Source organism: Lonchura striata, chromosome 1, assembly GCF_046129695.1.
Source record: "Lonchura striata isolate bLonStr1 chromosome 1, bLonStr1.mat, whole genome shotgun sequence".
Taxonomy (NCBI): Eukaryota; Metazoa; Chordata; class Aves; order Passeriformes; family Estrildidae; genus Lonchura; species Lonchura striata.
Window position 1 is genome coordinate 144,917,783 of NC_134603.1, and position 27,213 is coordinate 144,944,995.

At 36.9% G+C, this 27,213-nt stretch overlaps 1 long non-coding RNA gene across 3 annotated transcripts; it reads left to right on the top strand.

Annotated features, from left to right (window-relative positions):
• The first annotated feature begins 12,341 nt into the window (after positions 1-12,341).
• LOC116183196 (uncharacterized) lies at positions 12,342-26,785 on the top strand. Of its 3 annotated transcripts, none has more exons than XR_013341257.1 (5): positions 12,342-12,731; positions 13,987-14,058; positions 20,882-20,993; positions 23,449-23,519; positions 26,659-26,785. It is a non-coding gene; the product is annotated as an uncharacterized LOC116183196 (long non-coding RNA). The 3 variants fall into 3 exon arrangements; XR_004147738.2 differs by having other exon boundaries at positions 23,461-23,519; XR_004147739.2 differs by having other exon boundaries at positions 20,882-20,949; positions 23,461-23,519.
• The last annotated feature ends 428 nt before the right edge of the window (positions 26,786-27,213 follow it).

Genomic DNA, 27,213 nt, shown 5'->3' on the forward strand with positions numbered 1-27,213 from the left:
AAGAATCATGCCCAAGAATGGCTGCTGAGGCATGCACAGCCTCCAGAAGGAAATGCTGCTGCTCTGGAGCCCAGTCCAGAACAGAGCACCGAGAGGAGGGGAGCCAGGCTGGGTGGGTGTCTGCAGCACCCTCTGAATGCTGGCACTGCAGGTGCTGCTTTGGCAGTAGAAATATTTATCAGCAGAAACAGAAGCAGCAGCTCTTCTGCCACTGCTAACAATACAAGGCTTGCTTTCATTGCCACAGAGGAAACGATGGAAATAAGGGAGAGCATGGAGCTGCCTTTCTGAAGGAGAGCTTTGGGCTTTTTCTTCACAATTTATTTATTTATGGGGGCAACTGAGAGTGCCTTTAAGGAAGCAAATTTCTTCCATATATGTATTTCACTTCAGCTGATGGCAGGGAGCTTTGTACTGAGCACAAACCCCATTCTCTCAGCTGTGTACAGCTTGTAGGATACACTGGTGGCCCATGGTGGGGGAGGCAGGGAGAGGACAGAAGAAATGCTGCCAAGGTTTTTCAACGTTTGGAATTGCAAGGATAAAAGCATAAAGTGATTTGCCCAAGGTGATGCAGTAAGTGCCAGGAACCGAATCCAGATCCTCTGAGTCACAGCCCAATGCCTCAATCAGCTGACCGTGTTTCCAAGCATTTGGCTTTACAAAATCATTTGGCCTGATTTACTGGCAAAGTCATACGATAGTGAATTTTCCCACTACAAAAAGTCAATGACCTAAAAAAAAAAAACCAACAAAAAAAAAAAGAAGGCATAGCTTTTCTCTTTTTTTCTCTGTTAACTGGAAGTGTATCATACCTGAGCAATACAGCAAAATAAATCTGAAGAGAAAGGAAGACAATAGAAACCAGTCTTACTGGTAATTTGTTATAAGGAACTGTGCATAAAATAAAAAATCAAGGATATTACCATCAGAAAAAGGCCTGTTACTTGCCTGCTGCCACTTGGATAATGAGAAAGGGCTAAGAAAGAGTTTGGAGGACTTTGCTTGTGATTCTTAGATCACTGATTCTCCACTTTGTTTCTCCATTTTCTTTCATTCTTTCTGAGCAAATAAACCAGATTCGGTCCTGACCTTCCTCTAAATCTGCAATCCACCAGAATTTCTGAGGTGTTTAATCATATGAACTCTGTAATGTCTACATACCATGCTATTTTATTTTTTTCTATTCATTCACATTTTGATTTTTTAAAATACATATATATATTAAATATCAAATTCTTCCACTCTTGTGGGCTTTGGCCAGGTACACAAATGTTACCTCTTTCTGACACTTAGAGTTAATGCTGTCATACTGAACAAGTCAGTGCATATCTGTGGGTTTAAACACAGATCTGCTGAATTAGCACTGGAAAATTCAAATAGTTTCCATTTGTTTCTACTTACTGTCCCAGTAGGAAAATGGATATTTTACTGTTACTGTGAAAAGCAAGATGAACTGTGCTATTCAGTGCCTAAACTGAGGAGAGGTACTCAGTACATATTTTTCCTTTACAACCCAGTTCCAAGCCTTATTTTTATAGCGTAACTGCCCAAAAGTTGCACCAAAGAGATTCTGCTAGAGGGGCACTATATCAAAGCCTTTTGACTATCAAAGCCTACAGGTTTTATCCCTTATGGATGGTGATGGTGATGGTGATCTCCAGAGAAGAGCTGCTGCCTGGAGAGGAATCTCATACTCCACATCACCGGTGTACAGCATAGATGCATTGCAGTTTTAATCACTGAAATTCATAATATTTTCAGCAGGGGACAAAATTTCTGTCATGACATTCATAGGCATCTTTTGAGATATTTGAATCTGACATTCTTTAGTTAGGTTGATGGACAGGCACTAGCACATAGGAAAACTGAGGAAAAAAAACAGCCCTCTCCTGTGGTATTCTGTTGAGAAGTCACAAGTATATAAAACCAGCACATGTCCTCCAGCTCATAACATGCATTATTTCAATGTCTCACCTGCTCATTGTATTTACTAAAACATTTACTATGCAAAGTGTTTAAGTCTCTAAGTGTAGTGACAGCATTCACCTTCTGAGATCCTATTAAAATCCTCATCCAGAGAGAGAAAACACAAACAGCAGCAACCCAAATATAGAAGTGGAGTGAGTAATTGTGTCCTTAGCTGTGGCTAAGGTGGTTGATATAGCTCCTGGAGAAGAAGATAGCTAAGTATCAACTAGAGAGATTAAATTTTCTTTTTCTCCTTTCTTTTAAGAAGGAAGCTTATCCAGCAGGCAACTATCAGGCCAGGTGATTAACAGTAAATAACTCTGCTTTTTCAAGTAAGCTTGCACACATTGAACCTCTTATGTACAGAGTACCCTAAACTCCTAATGGAAATACTTCATCTCTCTGTTGGTGGTTAAAGGAAAGTTCACAGGATTTACAGACTTAGAAAAAAAAATGTGATGGGAGAGTTTTATTATTTAGACATGTCCACAAATCCCTAAACTGAGCTAGAAAAAACTTTGGATAATTTTGAACATACCTAATATGATCAGGGGGAGATGCTCTATTTCAGCCATGAGAATTCTTTTTTTTTTAATTAGATTTTAAGTGATTATAAGTCCATATAATAAAACATTATGAAATGATGTATAAAGCAAGCTGGAGATACTTTGAGTTAAAAGAGCTTCAGATCCACCTCTGATAGAAGAGAATGGAAGAATAACCCTTTGTCATCTGCCCATATCAAACCAGGATTTTCTGTAGGTTTAAAAAAACTGAGAGGAAGAATATTCAGTAAGATCTTTATAGTTTTATTGTCTTGCATTGCATGGCAGCACACAAGAGAATACAAAGAGAAGTGGGCCAAAAGCCATGTTCATGTAATCCTGAGCTAGCAGGCAGTAGATCAAATTTATACCTAAAGAATATGCTTCTCAGATAACAATAAAAAAGTGTGTTGTAAATTAGCATGAATATTAAGCATGGTAAGATAAAAACACATCTCATTTCTGAGTACAAAAATATCATTGTCTAATTTCCGCTGAAATGTGTCATAGACGTGCCTTTTATTCAGCATTTTGAAATAAAAATGGATAATATTACACTTCTCAGTAGTATAGTTATGCAATTCAATGGGGGATGAAATGTCATGATTTAATAAATAGGATAAAGATTAGTAAAATAATCTAATCACTATTCTCTCTTATTTTCAGTCATCACTGGGGATGGAAAAGAGCAGGAGAGGAAGATTAATTTGAGGCTTTATGCAGATATGGGTCAGTAGCCCACAGCTTTCCTAGTTTTTTTTTGTAAGTGCTAACATGCTTCAGCACAGAGAAGTTCACTGAGAATGAGACAGTGATTGTAAATGAACCATACACTTCCCTGAGCAAGCAGCAGTGGGAGTGTGTGTCTGCTTGCACGTGGCACCCAGACACTGTCAGGTCTGCTCTGCTCCCAAGGAGAACAGAGGGTGCTTCTGCACTGCCTGTAAACAGGTAGTCTTGAGTAAAATTTTTATCTTGGATGCTCTGCCTGGATTTAGGCATATTTAGAACTAGCTTTGAGATGCCTTTTACAGTCCTATGCTCCATGGGCTCCTACAAGGTCTGGATGGACTGTCCTCCCTGTCCCATATTGCTCCATTTCACACAGCCACAGTCAGACAGAGAGGAAGAAGCCTGATCTTGGACTAGTTTCAAGCTCGAGCTCTCAGATGTTACCTAGGTGTCTTCTAATATGCATTTCAATCCTGCTTTGGAACTACAGCCCTCCCATTGATCCCCAGCTTCTCGGAGGTCCATAATTTAGTAAGAACGAGTTGTGGTAAGTAGGGCTGTGTGAGGCTCTGTCTCACTGTGTATTTTCTCAGAGGAACATGTTGTCTGAACGCCTACACCACTATTCCAGGCACCAGGCATGTTGAATTAATTGCAGGCATATGATGGCACCCAGATGAGTCAGTGATCTCAGCAGCCACATACAATCCCTTCTACTTCCATGCAGCCTGGATCTGATCTCTCAGCAGTTTTGGTCTGCCCTGTGCTATACCTGACTGCCCCCATTATCTCTGTGTGGGGAGTCAGATACACAAAGTACCAGAGTGTTCTCACATGAACTGCTGTTAACAGACAGCATTATTCCTGCCTAAAAAATATGCCTGTAGCTGATCTCTTCGCACTTCTCCCCACACACACATTTTTAGGTTTTCATCAGTTATTCACTGTGCAGCCTCAGGTTTCCATCAAGTCTGAAAGTCACTGCACAGTCTAGATGCTTGTGAATTTATCATGTTACCTTTTTAGCCTCTGGCCTAAAGATTAAAAGCTCCTTCTGTGTTCACTTCAGTCCTAACAATGTAGCTGCATGATACATTTCTGTTCTGTCTCTGTCACCAGTGATGACAGGAACTTAACAAGGGCAGGGTGCTGAGTCATAAAATACACCTAGAGCAAATTCAGGTCTTAGGAGAAAAACTAGGCTGGGCATAGAAAAATTGTTCTGCTTGAAATTTGGGTTAAAAGTCATTGTCATCATAAATTCCCTAAAGTTAGGGTAGAGATGGTTTATTTAGAAAGTATTAGCTGCAATTGAGGTGCAGGCACTGACAGACCTCTCTGGGTACAATTTTGGTGAGAGATCAGAAGAGCTGCTTTATTTATTGCTAGTAAGTATTATTCCTTAACATTCATCACAACCAGACCCAGGTGTATGCAAAGCAAGCCACCTGTTTTTTCCTGTCTAATATGCCATGCTTATACATCACTTACTGAATAAAATAATGGTGCTAATTGCTATAACAGCCTGACCTGTGCCACACTTCCCAGGCAGAATCTGTGGCCCTGTGAGGTGTCAACTAAAGAAGGAGAATGCTGTGACAGAAAAGCCAGAGGCAGCAAGTTATGAGGCAATTTGGAGAAAGAGCAGGGAAAAGGAGAGGTAAAAAGGCTATGGCTCTGCTGGTGCCATTGCCTGCAGCAGTGGGTTGGAAACCCAGGTCATCCCCTGCTGTCAGCGAAAAAGAAAGGAAGGTTTCCACTAAGACACAAGGGAGGATAAAGCAGCAGTAACTGACCACAATTTCTAGGGTTTGGTGTCCCCATTCTCCACTCCCACATCAATTTGATTGTCCACTCTTGGCCAGGAAGCCAGGCAATGCTTCAGCCCCTCATCTCCAAGGTGGCAAAATTCAGTTTAGCCCACACTGCTTGAGAGCCTTCAGGCAGCTCTGACGTTCATTCATGTGATGTTTAAAAGCCTGAACAATCATCTGACACTGTCAGAGCAAGTGCAGATGAGTTGACTCCCTGAGGCAACCCAAAACAATGATTGCTGAGTCTCACAAGCTGTTTACCATGAAAACATAGAACTGCTCCATGGAAATCTGGTGCTGTGCCTTGCATCACATGAGCACTATGTCAATGTTGCTGCTTTTTTTCCTGTTTAATCTGTCGCATTTATAAATCATTTACTGAATAAAGGTGTCTAGATGGGACAACTGTGATGTTTGCAATATCAGCAAAAACCTGTACTGGACTGCCTGGGCAGAATCCATAGTCCAGTGAGGTATGCAACAAAGGAAGGTGCATGCTGCCATAGAAGGCAACGATTTTTATTTATTATTTATCTGCCTTTCATATACCGGGGTTTAAAAAGCTTGGAACTAATTTATATAAAGCTCAGAAAACTTTTGTCCTAGTCAGAAATGTTTGGATCAATGCTGGATGAGCTGTTGACTTTAGTAAAATTATTGATGAGATTTTCTCCATGTAAGGTGTGGGATCAAAATCAAACTGTGCAAGTTTTGCATTAAATATTGATATTCTGGGCTTCACGTGGCAAAGTTGGAAGAGAAGAATAAATTAAGTTCCTTGACTTTTCACCCTCTCCACTCCAGCCTAACTCACAGATGCTGCAGGCTTTATGTTTTGGGAACTTTACTCCTCTTTTTTCCTCAGTTTGTATAAGGGACCTACATCTGGCATTCGTCCCACCCTGATACTCTTTGTAGCCATTAGAAACCCTGGGAAGGGAAGGAATATTGCTTTTCCTCTGTGTTATCAGTGAATTTTGGGAGACGTGATGTTTCCTGCATTGGTTCCTGCAGCACAGGCCCTTCAAACAAGAGAGTGCTGAGGCACAGCTGAGCTGTGCAGCATCTGCTTAGTGACAGTTCTGCAAGGGCATCCTTCTCTGGGGTTCACCCATGGGCTGGTGTTCCTGAGGATGCCCATTGTATATCTGTCACTACTCAGCTGGTTTCAAGCATCTGGGTTTTCACAGAAACCGCAAAGAATGCAAATGTTCCTTTTCAGATGAGTCACCCAGAGGATCGCCCATGGGCAGCGAGAGGGGAAAGACTGCAAGGGCTCCCTCCACCTGCTGGGCAGAGACACCCCAGCTTGAGGGTCCCAGGCCTCACATCAGCTGTGAGAGACCCGTTTGCTTCAGAAAGAGATGATGTGTAAGTCCAGCCCTTGGCTGAACTGTTGGCTGTAAAGTTTAGAAAGGACTTCACCTGGATGTGAAGTCCTCCACTTCCCTGCACAGACAGGGGAATTCTTTAGTGATCCAGTCCTGTGTATTCCCCTTTTGTTTTCCTTGTGAATCTTCAGCCTAAAACAATAGAGCAGTTTCCAACAATAAGGGGATTTTCAGCTCTCTGAACTTAGTCATTTCCTATTACTCAAAAGAAGAAAATGTAAAAAAGTTCCAATTTAGAAAGTCTTTGGCTGGTGGTGCAGGCAACATTTATGTATCTCTTTTCACAAAGTTCTCAACTTTAAAACAGCAGGGGTGTTGTCTCTCTGTGAAAATAACATGATATTTTAGAAAAATTGTTCAAACTGGCATAGAAAATAACTTTAAACATCACATAATTTGCAGTGGACATTTGTGTTTCCGTGGCAACAGAGAATGCTGTCCTCATTTTATTTTGTCTTGCAGGATATTATAGGAAAGCCTTTTCAACAGTTACAGTCTTTGACTTTTTGTTAAAAATTACCCAAATGTGCAAGAATCCTGTTTCAAAGGCTATATGGACTGAAATTTTGGGTATTAAGTGTGTGCTTAAAAAAGAAGTTTTATTAATACTGTGACTTAATATTAACTTAAATTTATCTGTGTCTCAGCGTTGAAAACTTCAGTCAAAAAAATAAACTTTCTAAACTGAGAAATAGAACTAATATTTATCATAGGATACATACACCAAATATGTGTAGACCTTAGTGACATATGATTTGTTTCAATTTTGCTGGAAAAGAGATTCTTGTTAATTGGACTTACACATATGTGCAAAAGTTCTCATGGGAAATGCTTCAGGCTTTTTATCATGCTGGATTTTTAGGGAACATTTTTTCCCCCTAGTTTCAATATACTGCTTCATGATCAGTTTTACTCAATGTTCTTCACATTACTTTATAACATTATTTTATTAAATATCTAGTACTGTTGTGTTACAGTGTTTGGCTTGGGCACTGTCTTACCCCAATCTGAACACCCATTTCAAGAGAAACAAAGCCCCCTTTTGAAAATGTCATATAATCATAAGATCATTTAGGCTGGAAAGAGTTTCAGGAGGCCATCTGGGCCAACTGGACCGTCTAAGCAGGAAAAACTTTACTTTTTTAAGTTCACAAGGTTTCTTTTGAACAATTCCAGCTGATTTTTGCACATCTCTACCCCTGAATACCATGCAGCATTTCCAACGATGAATACCATGTTATTGCTTGGAGAATAATTTTCTCTCTTGCGTGTTTGCCTTTCCTTACTCTGGCATCTAATGTGGCCATCCATTTTTGAAGGCAATTGCAGTTATTGGTGAGAAAGATGAATTTAAACAACCTCTACACTACTGAAATCAGATGCCATTTTGAACACCTTTTACATCTTCTACACCAAGTGCTTCAGATAACAATCTTTCCCTGCAAGCAATGGCAACATGGCACATCATTCATATAGGTCCCTCTCCATCAACTTCTTTGTCTGGAATGAGTCTCAGAAAAGGAATGAGTCTAAGGATATTTTCAGCAATATTCTTCATGTCCACTTTGAACTTAATTCACATCTCAGCTTATCTTGGTTTTACCTTCATTTCCTTCAGATTTCTTCTGTAAATCAGCATGCTCCTCCTTTCTACCAAAATGATGATGTAAAACTAGACACTTTCCAGCTGAGTGCTTTTAGATACCTGTTGTTTAGAAAATATCTTCTTAGGTATACTAATTAGTAATTAAATGAATTAATTTCCTACTGGAAGGAAATAATACTTTTTAATTTGAGACTTTTTTTCTATACTACTTTTAAAATCTTTCCCCAGATAGAGTTCTGCAAACTTCAGGCAACAGACAATATTTAAAAACTCTCCTTCCAAAACAGCAGAAGCAGAAGCAGTCACCACAATTACAGAAATCAGGAGATGAAGCAGGATTAGCATATTACAACTTGCCTGATTGCTTTTTCCTACATATGCCAAAACAAGATTAGAACAGCTGATTCCAGGGTGTCCGAAAGAGAAACTTTTTCCATGTCATTTTCTTATCATATGATTCCTGCAAAACTTGTGTCCTAAAACAATAACAAACATTCTTTCATGGTTCTAAGCAGTCCTTGTTCTTTAATCAGATGACAGTTTTTTTGATCTAGAATCCTGAACCAAAATAGTTCCTGTGTTTTCCTTTTTACAATTACAGCAAGTTATATAAGGAGCTGTGTGCTATTGTGGACATGGATATTAGGTAAATACAACAAATTAGTTGGATTGCCTAAATTGAGAAGATGTTCAGAGTTAATGCTCAAATTAATTTGCCTTTAACTCCTGGTAGGAGTGTAAGGAAAAGCATTACATCAAATATTACTTCCATATGCATTTATTTATCTCATTTATTTAGTACTGTTTTGTCTCATATTCAGAGCAGAAAATTATTTACAAGTTGATGAATAAACAGATGCTTAAACACATCACTTTTGTTACTAAACCAGGTGCTTTAGAAATGGGAAAGCCAAATAATAATGTGAAAGCATGACAGTCCAAGGAAAGGATTCCTCCACTCTTTATTTCTCGAGTCAATCAATATGATTTTATTAATTATCAAAAAATGGGCTGTTTTCTTAATCCATGAACAAAATAAAGTTAAATTCAATTTTTGGTCTAACTGAACTGACCACAGAAGTACTCATCATTAGTGCAGTTACTATATGATTAAAAAAGAGAAACTCATAAATAGAAAAATAATGTAAATTTTCTATGTAAATAGAAAAATAAATAGAAACCTACATCCAAGAGAGAAAGCTTTTTCCAGAGTGGGACTGCCTGTGGCATATTTCATTTTGTGATGCTATTTGTAATAAGAACTTGTTCTTAATTTGATATTAGGTGCCATTACTTTAGAAATAATAAATATTATACAACACACACACTTCACATACAACATAAAAATACATATGCAAAGGAGGATAGGTATAGAAAAATAAAGATAATTCAAATTTAAAAATTGCTATTTTACCCTGTCGAGCAAATTCTCTACATGATTTTCCTTTGGGAGTAGTCCATGAAAACACACATAATCTCAAATATTTCAATTTTATTGCATACACTAGGATTAATAATTTAAATATACCAGGGGAAAAAATATAAGTATAATGTTACTTTTCAAAATTCTAAGTAAGTCACAGAACCAAGTATTTCCCACTGAAGACAAAGGAGATTCTTAACAGGGGATTAATTTAATCTGAAACATTTTGTCAAAGTTGTTTTTCTAAGTACACCATAAAATCAGGAGAGAGAAATCAGCACTTTCTGAGGGCAATTTGAAGATGAATAATGAAGTCTGGTAGAATTATTCACCTTCTAGAAGTATCTACCTTTCTCCATATTGATTGTAGAGAGTGATAGGGGAAAGTTAGGAAGGTAACTTGAGGAGAGATGACTCTTCAGGAGGTGCTAGATCAGGTTTAATATATGATTGTGATATATTTGTTCTCATGTCTTATGAATCTGTACTTCTAAGACAGAAAACCAGTGAAAAGCAAAATGAAAAGTTAAAAATTAATGAAGTTTTTAAAAAATTGTTTGTGGTATAAACAAAATACTGTACAGCAAGAGCAGTCAGGGTTTTACAGCTGCTTCTTAGAAAACCAGAATTACCCTTCTACCCTTGGGTAATGGTCCTTCAAAGTTCTAAGAATAAAACTTCATAGTGCCATTCACTGTTAAAAAGTCTATGCAGACTTTCATGCAACATTAAGAAATGTTAAAACACCTTTTCCCTCCCACACTGTGCATGAATACTCCCCCAGTCCATGCTTGTTTAGAATACACTTTTATAGCAAAGATGCAAGCTCAATAACATGCAGTGATTTATCTTGGGAATACAAGCTCAAGCATAACTGAAATGAAAGCAATACAGCAGGAGAATAAGGGATCTGGACCATCTGGGTGAAAATATGTGGCTTTGAAAAATGTTTAGAGCAAAGAAAATTGACATATATCTGGAAGTGAAAAGCTCTGAATTCAACTGAGAGTTTTGTCACTCACTTACTGATTGACTTTATTCATGGCACTGATGATTACTTCTCAGAGTCACATAGTGCCCACCTTTTTACAGTCAAGAAACCAGGGAAATGGGCTAAAACTTCGTTTCTCCATCTGAGGATGATGTGTTATCAACAACAACTTAATAGCTGTGAAACAAGAGCTAATGGAGTCTTTAGTTATCTTTGCCTCACAAGAAGTAATTCAGAAAATTTTTTTCAATTAGCAGTAATGTTACAGTACCACTTCCCTCGCTCAGCTATGCAATTTTGACCATGATATGAATATAATAATCAAAATAATAGCCCTCTACCCGAAACTCAGGAGCATTATTCCCATTCAATATTCACTCAGCTGTATAGAAAGGATTTTTTTCTTTGTTTAGTGTTAACAGTTTTCATATTCTTGCTCAGATAAACATAAAGTGGAAGATGAATTGCTAGTGTTTGCAAACAAGGTTAAAGGCTTTCCAGTGCTGAAACAAAAGACAGGCTTTTGTGTCTCGTTGGAAAGGCAAAGCGGAACAGATTTGTTGCTAAAACAATAAAAGTTTATTCTTCTCTCCATTCTGGTTTTTATGGTTTGTTATTGCACTGAAACTCATCCAGTACTTACCAGGTGATAAAAAGGACAAACAAAACTCTACTTTACTGGAAAACTCTGAAGCTTTGTTGTCATAGCTGACATCAAATAAACCTGCAAAGTGGGATATTGTTAGAGTGCCTCAGAAGACAAGCAAAACCCAGAGTCTTCCTAACAAGTAAAAATATTAGTTTGGCATTGTTCAAAATTCTAAGCTGAATTCTGATAGAATATACGCTGAACTTCTGACAAACTCACATGAAAGTCAGTAAAATTGCAGCATTCTTTGTCTATAAACAACAGGGTCTGCCTAAAGGCACCTCAGAAGGTACAGAAACTTGGGACCCCACCAGGGGCTGGAAACAGAGTTTTCTGCTTTTCAAAGCAGCCTCTTCATTTGCAAGTCAAGCAGTTATCATGTGGTAAAACTCTTCATGTCAGCAACTAATGTATCGGGAGTGTCAGGTCACAGAGTTTACTCACTCAGCAGTGTGCGGGTATCATGCTTCCACTTCACCCCTGAGTCAACTGTGTCTGTTTATGATGTGTTTAAAATGATCAAATGTGAGTTTATTTCTTTTGAAATATTAGAAAATCATTCACTTAATTCAAAATGATCTCCAAAATTCCCAGGAGCTGCTCACTTCACCATGAGTGATAGCAGAGCCCTCAACGAAATCTGTTCTCCAACACACAGATGAGACAAAGATGAGGAAAACCCAGAGATTTTGCTTCCCAATCCTATTCTCCAACACCACCCCCAACAGCTGATCTTCCCAGGATTAAAAATCATCTTGTGGGAAGATACATGGTAAATTTGTCAAAGTCCATCCCAGATCTATGCAGTAGCTCAAGCTAGAGTAAAAATATATATATATATAGATCTAGAATCCACACTTAGATAAGGTTGATTTTAATTAGAAAGCCCTAAAACTTACCACTATGTATTAGCAGAAAATCTAAGTTAAGAAAAATTGCAGTAGAAGAAATTAGAAACTGTTTTCAGAAGGCAACCTAAGACAGGCTAATGAAAATTCATGTGGCCTTCTTCAAACTTTTGATACCAGTGAAAGCTGAGCAGAATTTCAGAGCCCAGATAAAAAGCCACAAAATCAGTATCTCGCCTGAGGGAGTTCCCTGCTCCAAATACCGAAGACTCTGAAAACAATAAGTGTGAAGCTATACCCAGGTTTTACTGCAAATAAACTGTTACACACCGCCACTTCCTCTCTCCTCTTCTGTTCCACAAAATCCCAAGTACCAGCTATACATAAGTAGACTCACACTGCTCCCAAAATGCAAAAGAGGAGGAGGCATCCCACATAGCTGAGAATTCAGTAAAGGAGTCAAAAATGTGGAGAAAGACATTAAAGAAGAAGAAGAAGAAGAAACAAGGGGATCTCCTTGGATTTTCTCTGTCCCCACATTAGGCTGGGGACTCCTGCGTTGCCACGAAGGCTGGGGAGAAAGGAGAGAAGGAGAAGAGCAGCACCATTCCTGGGATCACTGGAGCTCAGTGCTGGCACCCAGCCCAGCCAGACCTGGAGCTGCAGCACCCTGAGCACCACAGCTGAGAGGAGCAGTGCCTGCCTGTGCCTCTGGGCACTCACCCAGCAAACCTGGCAGCTGGAACACCAGTATTCCAGAGGTAAGATGCTGCTCTCAGAGAAGACATCTCCCAGCTCCCATCTGAGCTTCTACCAGCATGCTGTTCCTTTTAATTTCTGAAAAAAATTCAGTCAGGAATGTGATTCTAAAAGATGTTCACAGGCAAGACATGTAATTTGATCTAATGAATAATAGAAGTGCTTATTAGTTTTCTGTTAGATCTCCCATATCATTCAAAGAAGCTATGCTTAGGAAGAGAAAGGACAAAAATTTGTGACCACCAATATTCTGCAGAATTTTCTAACTTTTCTTGTTGCTTCTGCAACAGATCTAATAATTTTTAAGGAAGGTTTATGCATGCTGTTTCTTTTCTATATTCAAATAGCACATAATGATCAGATACATTTTTAATGCCTTTAGTCTAAGAGAAACCCACCTGGACTTAGTCCTATTTAAAAGCAGAAAATTAAAAGGATGCTTATGAATTTATTTTGCTAAAGAAATCTGGTTTAGTTCCCTAAAGCAGAGCAGCCATATGAACAACTCATGATCATGTGAGTACTCTTCTCTACACATACAGAGAATTCTTTTCAGTTAAATATAATACTGCAAATAAGACAGAATCCTTCCATGCCCTACAGGAGAAATATGACAGTCGATTATGGGAATTACCCATTACCAAGCTACAACAGACTAAATACATCAAACAAATATCTGACAACAAGAGACACACTAAACTCTGAGGAAGTGATACCTGACTGTAAGGATTATAAATCAGTTTACCCAATTTCTTTGACAATGTAGCAATACCCTTATGTGAGAGGAATTGTAAGTGCCTTGAGAAATTGTGGAAGGGAATTTACAGTTCCTTATACAGCCAATTACTTTTAATGAGCAATATGCAAGGCCTGTATCTCTCTAAGCTTTCCCTGATATTCTGGGGAGATTATAGAGAAGTTTCCTAACTCTCAGATATGTCTAAAAGATCATTTTTCTATCCATATGCATGCATTAATCTATATTCATAGGTATTGTACTGTGCAGTCTCCACTCAGAGAACCTATGGAGAGTTACATGTTCTCCTGTCTCCAGATGTTACAGCAGAATATTTCTCTTGAATTATTCAGTCTTGAATGCTGTAAAAAATACAGTGTACATACCTCTGGATTTATTATTTGTGCATAATGAATTGTCAGGTTTACCTGGACATGCTTAAGTGGCTAGAAAAGCTAACATTAACAAAAGCTAGCATACTTCTGTATCTGTTATTAAAATATGTCCCCTCTGATCTTCAGCAATAGGATCATACTAGTGAAGAAAAGCAGCAGTTCAGAAAATTTCTAAGGAGCAACAGTATTTTATGAACTGTAAGGACAAAAGCTCTTTACTTTTCACTTAAGAGAGAGACAAAAAAGAGCTGAAACCTTAAGAAATAGTCACAAAAGGCAGAAATGGAGATCAATAGTGAAAAATACATCCCTTCAAAGACGGGGAATGAAAAATAAAAAAAAACAATAGATGGAGCTCTCTGGCTCAATGTAATCAAGTCCTACAGTTAAATCCAGCAATCTTAACTTTCTTCATCAGTTCTATTTCTCATTTATTTACCTCATTAACCATTAGGACATTCAGTAAGTTTCATGGTCTCTAATAGACAGCCTCCAAGCAGATTTGATTTAATTAGAAGACAAACTTTATGATTTAGCCATAATGGACTTCCTGTTTGAGATAATATCCTCTCATTTTATCCCCTTGCCAAAATAACCCACATATTGTGTGTACTGGTTTAAATTCCATATAAATGCCTGATTTTCTAATACCGTGAAAATTATGATGAGTCTTTATAGTAAACTTAAAACTCTTTTCACAGTGTTAAAGGGCTCAAATGCAACCTGAGGAAGAAAGCACTACTCTAGAAGGCTGGTGTTTGCTATTCTACAGAGAAATTATTTGATTAATCCCTAGGGGAATGACTGAACTAATTGGAAATTGTAAACATGAAGGAGATAACTGAGAAGTGCTAATCCACAGTATAAACAAGTAAATTTTCCAAAAGAAGTGTGACTGAGAAATACCCCTTCATGAATGGCAGCTGAGGTGATTCAATCCTCTGTGGCAAATATGGATTGTTTCCCCTTCATGCAGGAGGTGTTAGGGAAGCTCTTGCTGCCCACGTAGGGGAGGCACTGAAAGCTGAACAGGCTTACAAATAAAGAGGACAGCATTTTCCAGTAACATAACTGGACTGATGTTTGGAGGTAGACCACAAAGGAACCACCTTTGTCCAGCAATTCACCCCTCAGTACACATCTTCACTGTTCTCTTTTCTCTCCAACATCCACAGCAGTTCCTGTCACAATTTTTGATCTTTCTGCTCTCCCCTCCATCCTACACATCTACAGGATATGTCCTTTACCCAAGTCTTCCTTTCCTGCTCCTAATTTGACCCATAATTGTCTTTCTGGGCCCACTGCAGGTCCCAGTAGCAATCCAGGTGTATTCTTCTCACAAAACATGTTCTGTGTGGTAGGTCAGAAACCAAGCAGGAGAAACTAAAAAGCAGGAGGTGGAGAACAGAAGCGAGGCACAGAAAAGATGGTTGGTCAGCTAAACCAATCAGTGAAAGGGATGTACAGAGAAAACTGGATGATGCCAAGCTGCTTCTTTCAAGTTGCCTGAGTCTACCCAGTTTCATCAAATGAACACAAGAATGTTTAAAAAAATGGTTCACTGCCAGATGTCTCTGATGCACAATTGCTCAAATTTCTGACTATTCAAATGGGATACAAATTCTGAGCATTTGTTTTCATTTGGACCCATAACTCTTAAAGAATTTTTATACAGAATTAATATTTGGATCAGTTATTATTTATGATCATTTTTTCCCAAGACTTTGTCAGAAGCTTCTTTTTTTTTTCACCATACAAGACAATTTCACAAATTCTTGGAGGAAAATACAGATTAAGAAGAGAACATTTCCCAAAAAAAATATCATTTGGTCTTGATCCTGTGATTACTTCTCATGTGAATGGCAGCCTTGCAGTCAACATTTAGACACAATGAGACTGTTCTGCATGAGGTGAATTTGAAGATGTGTGATCATATGACTGTATATACAAATAAGGAAGGATTTTCAAGACAGCCTGAAGCACTTATGTATCTAAACCAAATAAAAATTCATTACTTGATTCCTACATCTCTCGGATGCCTTTTAAATAGATGCATATATATATTAAAACATTAATGTTTAATTGGATATCTTAATTATACCTAATAGTAATTATTATAAGCTGCTGTGATATTTTTCCAAACTTTTATATTCTTATATGGAAACCTTACCCAAGTTGTAAATTTTCATTTTCCTGTAAAAGATGTATTACAGAGAAAAGCTGATGGTATCATAATGGAAAATTATTCAGATAACAGATTAAAGCAATTTTAATATTCTTGAATTTTCACTCACTCATATTCTTAGGTATAAAATGTGTGGGATTTAGCTGGATAGATTTTTCTCCTTTTTATCAGGCCAACGATTTTGTGTCAGTTCTTTGGCCATATCAGAATGAAATTCATCACGTTTCAGAAGCCTAGAAGTTGGATATCCAAGTTCAAGCTATTCCCATTCCCCTAGCAGTCAGTAAAGAGACATAGGCTTCCCTAGAGGACAGTTTATCTGATCTGCTCTAGACACCTATCTCAGGAAGAGATGAATTGCTGTCTGGAGATGGTATTTCTCTTCACTGACTATTTAAAAGAGTGTGTAGTAACTGTCTTAGTCACTTTGTAACTTAGTTACCGTGTTGGATGCCTAAACCAAGGCAGATGGATCTCTTGTTAGGTGACATTTTTACTCTTACTACATGCCAGGTTCAAAAGAGCATTACAGGCAAATCAATGTGTTTGTCTGCTGTCCCACTTTCTATATATGTTCATGTGAACATCTGGTTTGGAAGCTAATGAAAGTAGTTCTTCAGATTCTTTCCTCAAAGTTGTTTTTAGCATTTTTTCCATATATAGTAAGTGCCAGATATCTGTTGAGATATTCTGTGCAAATGCATGCTTGCCAGTCCTTGTAAACCTGTTCTGTCATGAGTTCCCAGTCTTCACATTAAAGCAGCATAATGCCAAGGTGCATGTACATGCAGGCAAGGAATGTAATATATTATAAAGTGCCAAATAAAATTAAAAAAAAACCTGCAAGACCTTGGGGGAAGAAAAGACAAATATATAATTTTTTCCTACAAGAGAACACAGAGTGCTAGAGGCTGAAATCTTTCCAAAAGCAAGTGCACTCCAGTAAAACAATCAGACATGGGAAAATGAATAACATGGGATTTTGATAGTTAAGAGACTGGAACGAAACATCGTGAACAGTGTTTGTAGAGTAACTCATTAACTTTTTCTGCCTGTTTTGAAAGGTTATATAGATTACAGTACTGGCCTTTCACATCTGGTGTTTAAGGTTTAGAACTCCCCTGTTCAGCTTTCATGACTCTAAAACCTTGATTACAATAGTTTTGCTACAATAGAGAGGGAAATAAAAAATGCCTGCTTCAAAGCAGCTGTAGGGGTTTATAAGCAATAAAGAGAAAGTAACCTGGGGAAAGATAGGGGACAGGGGGGGACTAACAATATGAAATTCAGCCCTTGCCATGATTTTCAACATATAATATTCAAAGATGAATGACACTTGTTTTATATGTGTCTTTTCTGCTCTCAGTTTCACTTAGTTCTACATGTCTGAACCAGAACTGAAAATAGTAAATGACTACTGGCAGAACCAAAAGGCTTCTAAATCAGTAGCACTGTCATCTGCTCTGCAGTCACATACTTTCAGACCATGAAACACTGAAAGAAATTCAGGAAGTTTGAGAAGGAACATAAAGTTTCTCAACCTGGGTTCCTCAGACATCAGAAAACAGACTACATTCCAACAAGAATATTAACTTCCTTTTCTGATATGTAAGACTCTTATTAGCACAGCCCAAATAAAAGTTGCACTATTTGCAATAACATTAATGTATTAACTCATGCTTTTTGTAAATGTACTATACTACATATCTTTTCCTGAAGTACTGGTACTTCCCATATCTTTCCCAGTCTCTATTTGAAAAATTGATTTCTAGATTAATTGCTCAGCGATACTAATCTTAAAGTCCTTGAAATTTTAAAACTAGCACTTCTGCTTTTTCCATTCTAAGTTAATCTTGAATTTTTGCTTAGAGAAAGGAGGAAAGAATCATGTCCTGTACCAGATTGCTGAATTTATGTAATTTGTTTCATAGATGTAGCAAATGCTCACAATGGACAATGGTGAGCTGGTGTGGGAAAGAAATTGTGTTACTACATTCCCTGACGTTAAATCTCTAGATGGGACTAGCATTTACTTTTATTTAATTTCCAAACTATCAGTTTTTGAGGAGTGTTTTTAATTCTGGGATGGGCCCTTGAGTGGCCACAACTTATCTCAGGCTGGAATAAGCCTCCAGTGTCACAAGTGTACTGACTGCTTCATCAGAGTCATTAAAAAGCAAATTACTCTGAGTAGGCTTTGGGAGAGATCCCAGAAGAAGCTGACTGAAGTCTCCCCTCATCTGGCAGCAAAGGTCTGTGGTTTGCCAGCCTGTCACACACCCTTCTTATGGCAATGCACAACCCTGCTTTTGTCATCTAATCTTGTGACACATACTCATGGAGACAATAAGGCAACATGATCTCTTATGGCTCCTTTATCAGTGCATCAGCAGATTTCTAATTTTAGCTCCATATATAATTAAAAAAAAGCAAAGAAAGTAGGTGCCTGGTTTTCTTTACAAGTGAAATACAAATGAAGGAGTGAAATATAAGTGTAGTGCTTTTTAAATAAAAGGAAAAAACCACATGTGAAGCCACTGAATCATTTCAAAGAGAAAGTCAGAGAGGATTTCTTATTGTGACAATGTGATTTTGGGTACTGATTTCTGGTACATGAAGGAGGAGCTTAATGGAAAGGTTTACTCATAGTGTAATATTTTATCTACTTTCTTCTCATTTCCATGAACACATTTCTTGGCATGGAAAGCTCCATTTGCACATGGTTGTTCTCACTGTATGCAAATTTTTTTTTGCAACACAATTTATCTCTACAGACTGATCTCTGTGATCTTTCTGACACATTTGGAAGCAGCTGACAATGTAGTTTCTACTATCAAAGTGTCTGTGTCCCCAAACACATTTAATTCATTTTAACAGCAATCCCTGAAATTTTCCTGCCTCATGCTTTTATTCTCTTAGATTTCATGGGTTAATTGGGATCATATGAGCTCAGTGTTTTGATTGAAGTTGTCCAAGAAAAGTATCAGGTGTTAAAGGAAGAAATATTGATGATTCAGTAAGATGAATCCTAATATCCAGAGAGCCAATGTCATGTATTCATAGTGCAATATTCTGTTTTATAAGCTGATAAAGGTCCTGGTCATGTACTATCATTTCATATGTCATAATAGATTTTTGTAAATAATAATATTACTTCTAACATCCTTGCAAAGCTGTGGTGTCAATAGTTGCATTGCATTAGCTCATACTGGTTTTGTATATTAATAGGATTTATTTTTCAGTTTCAAAGTTAAATATTATGTCACGTATTTGTGTTTTTTTCTTGAACAAAATGGTTAATGAGAGTCTTTAACAAGTTGCTAAATTGCAGCTTTAGAATTCAGACAGGTAGACTGGCTCCATGTCACAAGGTACCACATTTCACAGATTATTCCTCCTATTGGATGCAACAGTTTGGATTTGGCTAAGCAATTAAGCATTAAATCACATTTAATTTCAGAGGATTAGGCTAAACAAGCAGTTTGGGTTGCATATGACAACCATTTTGTCCTTATATGGTTGACATTTGTGTTGTTGACATATTTTGCCAATGGTAATTTGGTGTTTATTTCCAGTTCACTGATGGAAATATTGAATGCCATGTAAAATATCCGTTATAGGTATCCACGCTAGGAGCATCCCAGGTGATGATTAATCCCTGTGGATGAATATATTTTTCAATGCATTAGTTATTTATTAAGTTATTTAATATATACTGTATTAATATCGTAGGGCTCAAATATCTTTAGCAGAATGTCAGGGCAGCTAACGAAATTGTCCATTATAATAATGCTTAGAGCAGCAAACAATTGGGACACTCTTATTGACTTTAGAGGCTGTGTTAGAGAAAGGTGAAAAAGAAAAAGGAAAAATTACAATTTTTTTCAATAAAAATAAATTTGAATTGATTTTATTTTTCCCTATGAAATTATGATATGGGAAGAGGTAAGATTCAATTGAGAAAAAAAAATGTGGGTTTTCAACTCCATCAGTCCCAAATTCTAAAGCTATTTGCAGCTCTATTGCTTCCCTTCAGGTTAACCAGAACCATGCAGTTCCATATAAAAAATAACCCTTTCTTAAAGGTTATAGCCCCTAACTTAATCCTTTCATAATGCCCTTTTAACAAGAATTTTGAAGCATAGGATAACTGCTAGATAATAAGATTAGATGTGAATCCATTAGGATGTGTAATGTCTAGACCAAACCAGAGAGACACAGAAGAGGCTGTTCAAAGGGACTTGACTCTGTTTGCCTCATAAGATATTTCATGGCATTTAGATATCCCAGATATCCTCTCTGGTTTCCACCTGTCACTTCAAAATAATTTGTATATTCTGGAGAGGCTTTGTCACATTTACTAGCCCTGAGTATTATAAACTGTACATTAGCCCAGGAGTCATTAGATACCTATGTCTGGACAATTGAATTGAATTTCAATGCTATTACAAGACAAAAGATATATTAGAATTATAATTAGAAAGTTAAGCTATAAAAAATGTTTATTCTCTCCTCCAGAACTTGGATTTGAATCTAATACAGACACATATATTTTCATATGTGTCTATAGTCTACAATGTCTTCAGAAATATTCCTTTTATAGTTTACATAACCAAATGTCGCTTGAGAATTTTACGTGCTCCATTTTGTGTCCAAACCCAAATGAGTGTGACTGTACATGAGCTCCTCAATATTGTGTGTGATCAGCTTTGGAAATCTTCATGCAGTTCTAGTTTTAGTCAACACTGCATTCAGCATGCAAAATCAAGAATAAATTTTTAAAAAGAAAAATAAGATAAGATAAATTAAATAAAGCTGTGTTTTCTCATCACACAGGTGATTGCAGCCTAATGGGTGAAATCCCCAGGGATCAGCTTCCCAAAGGGCATGCAGATTTTTCAGAGGTAGGCAAGGTATAAAGAACCTCAGGCTCTAAACCACCAACCAGGTAGGACTGCATTCCTTAATGCAGAGAATATGATGAAGCTGCATCAGAATAAGTGGTTTCTGCTGGTTTCCCATGCTTACATTATGCTCTCAAACATTTTCTGTGTGAGTGGGGCCAGGTCGAGTCCTGCTATAAACATATAGTGACCCAAAGAATTCAATGAGTTTCATTTCATTTTCAGCTGGTAAGACAAGGGAAGGAGGTACCAAAATAGGACACATAAACTCAATTGCAAGGTATTTGTGTACTAATCTCAATGGGTTTTGGATAAGGCAGCAAATTTCATGCACTGCTTTTCTTAAGAAAATCATGTTATCTGTCTACACAGAAATCATGGAATCATAGAATAATTCATTTTGGAAGGGCCCTCTATATGTCACAGTATCCTATCCCCCTCTCAAAGCAGCACTAATTAGATCAGGGACTCTTCTCCTCTAGGGTTCAGTGAGAGATTTTTCAGCGGCTTTCAGAACACCAGGATAGCTCCATGCACTTGTTAAAGAAGCTTCTACTCACTGGAAAGAAAAGTAAAAATAACCACTCCTGAAATTTTACCTTCCTAAAAATTACCAAGACTAATTCATTAGTGGATTACACTAATCATTATAGCAGGGAATTATATCCATGAAGTCTCTAACCTTATTGCATATTATCACATCTGCTGCCCTTTCAATGATACACTTGAATTAATCTCTGGATAACAGGTTCACATCTCCTTAATTGAAACTAATGACTAAATAAAAAAGATCAAAAATCTTTATATTCTTTAATTAAAAAAAACCCTTCACCAAGTGTCTAAAGAGGCATATAACTATCCTTGGAAGAACTCCAAGATATCGTGTGACGGGGAGGCAAGAATGTGAAGAGGAGGAAAGAAAAATACTTTTTTCAGGGGAAAGTATAGAATTTGGAAATGGCATTAGGCCAGGGTCTGCCACACCTACACATTCTGGAGAACAATTTTACAATAATTCTTCTGAACTAGAGTATAAAGCCACTCCTCAAAGGAGATCCTAATCAAGACCTTATAAATTAAAGATTATACAGAATACAACCTGAGAGTGTTTGTTGTTTTGATGCAGGAAGAGCACCCACATCACAAACATATAAGTTGCATCCTTTGAATCCTTGACCTTTATCTTCATTCACCACTGAAGAACAATTTTTCTGCAGCAGTTTAAAAATCTCTGCTTTCCAATAGGTCAGCAATGCCCTGAATTTTAATCTAATGCATATCAACAGTCAACTCAGACTGCAACTTTAAATTGTCGATTATTCAAGCTTTTCTATTTAAAACAAAATTCAATTTTGTTAATTAAAATATCACTACTGGAATTATTAAAATATCACTACTGGAATTTTAGTATCATTAATACCATAATTTTAGTTTCCCTATAGATTTTTCTTGATCAAGGACCTTCATATATATATATATCTCCATAATTTCCCCCTAAGAAAATAAACATGAAAAATTACTTAAACTCAATAACAGGAGCTAGAATATGGAAAATAAATGTTTATGTTCCCACTTGGAGTTCTGCAGAATGATACATGTGATATGTATGATGCTTATAAGCAAGATTAGCTGACCTCAGCTAACATGGTAATGACACTTACGGAGTGTCATTATGTTATGGAGTCCCCAGTGGTGTCCTTGAAAATATTTGTATGCTAACCAAAGCACAAAGCTTTAACAAAAAAGACATAAAACAGCTTCCACTGCACCACCTGTCCTTTGGACAGATTGCCTGGATGTGAAGTGGACTGCAGTGTTGCAAATTATTGTGTTTACCTTCTGTGGAAATCAGGAAGAATATTAATAACACTTCAGTAACGGAGGAGCCAGACAAAATCCGTGATTCATTCATAAATGTGAAGTCACTATAACATCTTTAGCTCCTGTTTACAATGCCTGCTAATTTCTTGTATATCCTCTATTTCCTGGATGTATAAATGCATATTTTAATAAATATTGCAGACTAGAACTGCAGCTGAATGTAATGGTGGGTGTATATATTCTGAGGAACAGATCCCAGCCTTTGTCTCAGGTTTGGCTTGATTTTTCTCCATGAGTGTTGTTCAAAAAAAAAATTGCTGCTGAGTCAGACTCACTACTACTAAATTGTGGCTAAGTCAGTAAAGTTACAACAATAATAAAAGTTGTCTGTTAAAGTATTAAACATTTTCCAGGATACTGTTACATTTATACATGGTGTATATTTTCATGACCTGTTTTTTTTCCTAATTCCTCAGCATTTTTCTGTCCTGTTCACAATCCAGAGTTCTGAAGGAAACTGAGCTATTGCAATGAGTGAGATGTATGTTACCAGGAAAACTTTTCAAAAGCAAGGAAATTTTTTTCTGGCATATCCATTGTCTAGTTCACCATGTAATTGACACTGAGCTATGAAGTACAAAGCAATCCAAGGCTCAATTTTGCATTTCTTTACAATAGTCTCCTTTTCAGAATGAAGACTCTGCATTGCCAGTTGTGGATTTAGCAAAATAAAACTCCAACCTGCACAGGTGAGAGCTAAGAAAATATGTTGTGTATGATTTTTTTTTCAGTCTTTCAGTCTACTAAGTGACCTCAGAATTTGCAGGGTCACATGAAAACTAATTCGTATGAATGAAAATCTGAGGAGAGATTCAGGCTTAGATGGGTACATACACAGGGACAAATTTCCATGTGACAAATTTGGACTGCCCCACAGGTCTCCTGTGAAAACCATTTGACTGTCATTTTCCAGCAGAGCACATAGAGATAAACTCACATTAATGCTACAAGCATTAATGGATTACAGCAGAGAAAGGGCTCTGAAATTTCTTACCTCAGTCTCCCCTCCTACAGCTCAACTCTGTGCCTGTGCTCACAGGCATCTGTGGAATTTGGGTTAGCTCCACGTTGCATTGAAACAAGACATTTTAGGTTCCTAATTATTAAAGATGTTCATGTCAGGCACATGGACACTTTTGCAGATCCAAAGCTCCTGACACATCCATATCTACATATCTTTGTGAGCGTGCATGTGTGATGTTATTGGATGTGCATGTGTCCTCAGACTTGCTTACAGCTCAGGAGCTTATCTGGAATTGAATTGAGAGATTCAAGGTCTGGTGAACTAATCTCAGTTCCTAACTAACCAGTGTGTGACTACTGAAACAGCTGCTGGTAGAACAGATGGATTTGGCCTAAAATGTTTTTTTGAGAATTTGACTGGTCCTAGGACTAGGAGGTAAGGAAAAATTACAGGCAAACAAACTACGTAACAAGAAATGTAACAACATTTCCAAGGGTAAGTAAATTTGGGAGACCAAACATTACACACATTGCTTATATTATCAACAGACTACTCAGCTTCTCTCCTAACTAAATGATATTGATGGAGGTATTTGCTACTCTAGTATTGCAAATATTGCATTTAGTCAGTTCTGTCAGGCATTAAATAACATTCCCATTCTCATTTTCAAGAACTATGTCTAATCTTTGTTTACACTAATGCTTCCTTTGTTGACTTTTAACAATTATGTGCCATTGACAATTGTTTATTGTTGTTTAATTAGGAGGTGGATTATTCCCATGTTTTAATGATTACTGCTCAACAACTTGACAGAAATGTTATTCCCAAAACCACCAAGCACAAATTGGATTTGATTTATTTCACTTAATCTTGTTATGATTGTATTATAAGCTCTCCAAATTATAATTTTTTTATTAATTGCAATATCTCACATTTTCAGCTCAGCAATGTATACCATAGGAAGCAAATTTAGCTGCTGCTAAATTCTCTCTTTAGGAAAAAAAAAAAAACAAATGTACAATAAAGCCTTCAGCACTGACTGCAGAGATGATTTTCAGTTAGTAAATAGGAAGTATCCATTTGCTGTACATAAGAACAAACAATCATCCAGGACATTAGAAGTGGCCATCTGCTAAGTGCATTCTCAGTATTAGATATAAAATTTGAAAGTAGAAATTATTGATAATGGACAATTTATAAGTGCTGATTTTTTTTTATGTAGAGAAGAGCATGGCATCCACTCTCATCAGCCAATACAAACACTTATTTTTTTTTCCATGAAATATTGATGATCACTAAAATAATAATGAAGAAGAACTGCAGAAGCTGAAATTTGCATGAGCTACTGCAGTAGCCATTTTCAAGTGCAGTATTTCACATAACAAAAAATTTAGACAGATTAAAATACTTATTCCATTTAGATCAGGTGATAATGGGCTGCATGTAAATTGGTTATCTCCTGTGCATTACTGACATTACATATTTTTAAAATAAACTTTTTATGGAAATGATGTTTATGTCATGGATAGCTTTTAAACAGTAAAGCTGGTCAAAAGAAAGAAATGTAAAAGAAATATAAAAGAAAAAATCAAAATAAAATTAAAATGCAGAGTCAATAAAAAAAGAAAAAAAACACTGAAAGGTCCAGTTTTTCAACATTTCAGTTTTTGTTTTTTTGGGTTTGTAATTCATTGCCAATTTAACCAGAAGATTTTGGGTATTGTGTGCCTGAGGTGCCTATGCTGAAAATATTGTCAGTATTGGGTTGAGAAGCCCCAGAGCCTGATGCCTGCCTGCAGAGATCAGAGCAGGGCTTTGGCAGAACATTGCCCATCCTTTGCTAGAAGACTTTTTGAGAGCAGCATAATTTCCTTAAATGTTTTACTTTGTTGGCTCAGCCATTTCTGACAGACTGATGCTGAAGTTGGAAATTTATAGCCCCATCCATGTATCATCATTTGATTCCATCTAAAGTATTTGAGGAATCTGCTCTGCTCCGCTGTGGCGTTTCCAGAGGTCACACATGACAGCTTCTCTCACTCCTAGCAGCTTCCTAGAGTTAAAAAAAGTAGTTTTAGGGAAGAAATAGAATTTCTAAAACATGAAAAAGGCTTTTAGGGATGTTCACATACCTGAGGGATAACACTGTGCATTAATACTTCAAGCTAACATAATGCAGTGTGCACCAAAACATGATTTAAGACAAATCAGTGAGACGAGAGAAATTTTCATCTTTCCTTTTGAAGATTTTGTGCCTTTCTAATAAGAAAATATATACACTATAGTTCTAAGTTTTCTTCTTACTATATAAAATCCAAAGCTTTTTTTTTTCCAAAATAATTTCTGCAAGGTGATGAGGACCTTCTCAAAATATGAGATCCTAATTTATTTAGACCATCTAGAAATTGCATCTCAGGAGATCAAAACTCCTAAAAGATGACTTAATGTTATTTAAGTTTTCTTTTGTGATTCTCCATCCACCCCCGCAGTTTTATCCAGATGGTTTTTTCTAGCAAAAATCTTCTATAGATATGTTATTAACCCTTTTAGTCTGGAATTTCTTTCACATTTCTGGTGTAAAAGTCACACTCCTTAAATCTAACTTTAAAATCTTCCACATTTCCTACTGCTCCTCCCCTCTGTAAAAAGGATATAGTTCTCTATATGAATGATATTTCAATAGTTTTCAGAGGGATTGTGAGACATTAAGAAACCAGGAATATTGTTAGTGAATGACAGCAATGACAGAGAAGCACTCTTGGCTTTTCATCTGTATTTCTACTGGCTTTCAGACGAATCACAAAACTCACATTCACATTGGAAGTAACTGGACTAGACTATTGATACGGAGTTCTTTTTTCCAGGTATATGAATGCAGAGCAACAAGGTTTAATCCTACATATGCTAGAAACTGGATGAAGAAATGTTTTTGAGAGAAAACTTGTGTAATTTTAAGCCCATTCCTTTTCAGTAAAATAAAAAGGAGAAGTAATAAAAGTGAATGGCTCTTCTATTTATACATATAAAAAAAGTTGTGTGTAATACTGCTATGTAACAGGAACTGGAAAATGGAAGGTAAAAATGAATTGCCCAGAACATGATTTGAAAGATAGGTTTGAATTCCTAAATCTTTCTTTTGAAATCTTCCAAAATATTTATGAAAATGAGCAAATGAACAGCAAATTGGCAAAAAAAATTGTTATATTCTTTTTCAAAATGATTGATTTTGCCATCACAATTTATCCTCCTCTTCTTTAACATTACATGTCCCTCTAACACATTTCCACACATAAACAGATATGTTTTAGATAATAAAATTTATTGAAATAACGTCTAAGAATATTACACACATTCCATATGTGTATGTGTTCTGTATGTGTGATGTATCTCCCTGTGAATCTACCTACACAGGATATCAA